Source organism: Homalodisca vitripennis, chromosome 4 (assembly GCF_021130785.1).
Source record: "Homalodisca vitripennis isolate AUS2020 chromosome 4, UT_GWSS_2.1, whole genome shotgun sequence".
Taxonomy (NCBI): domain Eukaryota; kingdom Metazoa; phylum Arthropoda; class Insecta; order Hemiptera; family Cicadellidae; genus Homalodisca; species Homalodisca vitripennis.
In genome coordinates, this window is record NC_060210.1 from 17,732,033 (window position 1) to 17,735,775 (window position 3,743).

Consider the following 3,743-nt stretch of genomic DNA (forward strand, 5'->3'; position numbering starts at 1 on the left):
TCAAGCAAAAAAATTAGCACTACAACGTAACATAGAGAATATTGTGAAAAGTGTTTCTTCAAATTTGCATTATCTGACCTGACCTTTTACGGTCTAATTTAACTCATAGAGTATAATTTGAATGAAATGGACAGTCAAGTATACTGTATAAAACGCATTTCTTTATATGAAGATAATATACCATTGATTACTCACTTAAAAACGCACATCGCTACGAAAGAAAAAATCTAGGCAGTGCCATAATGAATAAAAGCATTTTGTTATGTATGTAAAAGTTGAAAATGGAATGAGTGCACTTTTACTAGCTTTTGGACCTTTGAAAGACCTTTTGAAGGAAAGTTGTGACAAATAAATATCATAATATTTGTACAGTGGTTCTTTCTACGTCAATGATTTTTTTAATTGCGCATACTAAACGCTTTTATGGGAAAACGGTCCAAACCTAACTTACAAATATTTATTGACTTCCCAGGGAATCGAACCCGTGATCTGTCGATAGAGAACCCCAGTCTTACCTCTGCGCTACGGCGATGGTCCTTTTTTATCTGCTAAAACACTATTTTAAATAAATGGCTTAAAGTTTTCCTTAAAAATGCGTTGCAGCTGTAAATAGTTAACTGATAAATGCTATGACGTAAAAAGGTGTTCACATTTATTATCACTTGTGGAGTATACTATTTTAATACACACTGCCAACATTCTTGCTGAATTAGTTCCTCTTATTGTTGGACAAAACTGTATTGCAATTTAAAATTTTAATGCTAATATAATTCAGTAGAGTTAACTGCGCTTAAAAGTAGACATTACTTAAAGGATATTTGTTGTGGATTCGAATGTGACAATCTAGCTCTTCCACATTTACTGAGTACATAATCCTATCCTTATTAAAAGTAAAATTTTATTTTAGTACTGTAGTATTTATCCTTACAGTAAAATAAGTAGATATCTTACTACAATAAAACAGCTATACGTCTGATACTACTTATTATCCGAAAAAAGAACACAAATAATTTTTTTTAAATGTAGCCTATGAAAAATGACATATGCAAATATAATACACTAATTGAGCTTATTTGTAATTACAGTTTTTAAATAATTTTATATTCTATATGGGACAATAGATTTATTATAATTTTCTTGGAAGATACTCGAAGAGATAGCAAGTCTTCAACTGAGTACGCTGTAACACAATGACAGCTGAGGTCTGCTGCCTGTGTATGAAGAGACGAATTAATAACGTCGAAACAGCTTAACATTGCCATCGCAAGGTTTTTACCAAGCAGGCCAAAACCTATAGCACAGTGTTAATACCCACTATGCTTTAGAAGCCACAACAAGTGACGGGTGGCATAGCGTTTGAAGGGATCAATCCGTTTTGACTCGGGGTGTATATCAATTCAAATTACAGAGAAACCTCTCTCTAGTGAAGAGAGCACGACCAGGCAAGCGAGGGTTCATTCCCCTGGTAGCATTAGCTACAGCTGTTGGAATTGCGTCGGCACGCGCTTACTTGTGTAAGTCCAACATTGTCATATTTCTTGGTCTATAAATAATTCCTCTAAATAGATTATTGTCTGACATTCGTTGAGCAAGGTTATTACTCTCTCAAGTCTTTTAAGTCTTTTAATAGACTTGCATTGCCAAGGGCGAGCCCCTTTCCGTCCGTGTATTCCAATACTTTCATTTCTATGCCGGAGGCAGCCAGGGACCTCAGGAAGGAGATACCCTGCAGCTTACTTCGACAGACCGACAGAGAGCCTGGAAAAAAGGACAAGCGGGCGGCTTAAGTGGAGAGAACTGTTGGGAGACTCCTTTATTCTAGATCACCCAAAATGACACCATCAAGGCTAAAGTTTCAACGAAGTCTCGTCCGGAGGCTGTTCTTATAAGACCGGCCGCTAGCAAGACTTTTGCGGGCCTGCTAAAGGATTTTCGGGTTAATGTAAAACCTGATGACTCGGGCTATCAGGCAGACAAGAACGGAGTGTGTATCGTTGGAACTTGGCAGGATAACCACAAAACCGTGACCTCTTCATTGCTGAAGGATCAGATCGGGACAAGCGGAACCGTTTGAACTCTTGCCGATGGTGGCCTTAGAAATCCGTGACCTCTTCAGTCCCGCCAAAGTCGTGGAGGTCAAGGCCACCTACACTGGCGATCTGGGAACTGACACTGGGAGTTTAAAGATCTCCGTGATTCAGCCGAATAGGCAGGAGCAGAGATTGGTCATAGTACACCTAGCGGAACGCGCGGCCAGCAGGCTTCTGATAACGGACCGTATAAAAGTCGGTTGGATCAATTGCAGGACCTCCGGTGCTTCCGGTTACAGCCACCTCTAGGCGGACTACAGAAAGACCGACAGAAGAGGTCAAGGCCTCTTTTAAGTGTGGGGAGGCTGGTTACAGGTAGAAGCCCGACGTTGTCTCTGTCTAGGCCTGAAAATATCCTAGAAAACGGGAACAACTTCCTGGAATGAGGACCTGTTCTGTCTTCCCACAGGCTCTAGACGTAAAACGAAAGAGAATAAACATCAATCAGGGAAATCTCCATCGAAGTAGAGTTCGGACGATCTCAGTTCGTCCGGGAACACAAAATCGACGTTGTCACAATAAGCGAGCCGTACTGTGGCCTGGGGCTATCCTAAACGACCTGCTCACTTTTGATAGGAAGAGAACTTTTGATTTAGAATGTATTTGTTTAAGATGGATAAGTTTGAAAGCTTGGAATATTCCTAAGGGGGTGCGGAGCACAGCGACGCCAACCGCACGTTCTTCTTCTGCAAACAGTGAGAAATCGAAAGAATGAGACTCTACATTTCCTTAAACCAACTTTCACCAGCCACCATGGTTCGTAAATTGTCACTGACAGATTGTGTCTGCTTATGTAAAGGGGATTCTGTAAACAAAATTAAAATGAAAGGTAATACAGCCTGGTGCTACCCAACCGATAGCCTGACACTGTAGGAGTTCTCTGTTGGCTCCCTCTTCAATTAATGTGGAAAGCAGTCCTGAGACATCTATTAGGCTGGTGGGGTTTTAGTCATTGATTTTAAAAAAGTTAAGAAGTGACTCGTGTCACAGTGAATTTGTTAACATATTCTGTAGCTGGAGGAGGCACTCAGAATAATAGTGGCCTAACCCCAAATTGGTAGATTTGTGTAAAACCAAGTTGAACTTTGTCCTGAAATTAAATTATTTTTACTTTTTTTATTTATTATTATTTATTTTCTAAAACATTTATCCTTGTACACAGTTTTTCAAGAGCTTTCTAAATGTAGCACCCACATTTATGAATGTTTATTAATTTATTAATAAAATGTGGGTTAGGCCACTATAATATTAACCATTTTATTAACAAATTTTAATATTGTGGGTTAGGCCGCAAGGGTAAAAATGAATAAACTCTGTATTAACACCAAAATATTTTTAATTCAAACATAAAAACCTTTAATAATTATAAATATTACAAGTTATTAGAGCTACATAGTCAATTTATGAGAGGAACAAGATTTTTTGAATGGAAAAATGCTTTAGGCCGTTACATAACGCCAGTAAAAACAAAACGATTTCCATTAATTTACTTTTATGCATTGTCTTCTTCTGATCCATTGTTGCTCTCATCATCTACAGGAATGGTTTCAGGAATAGACTGACAGCTCAAAATTTGATTGTAGAACTCGTGCCTTAAAGGCGGAATGAATTCTAGGAGACTTAGTAGATCTTTTTTCTTATTTCCCTCAATTT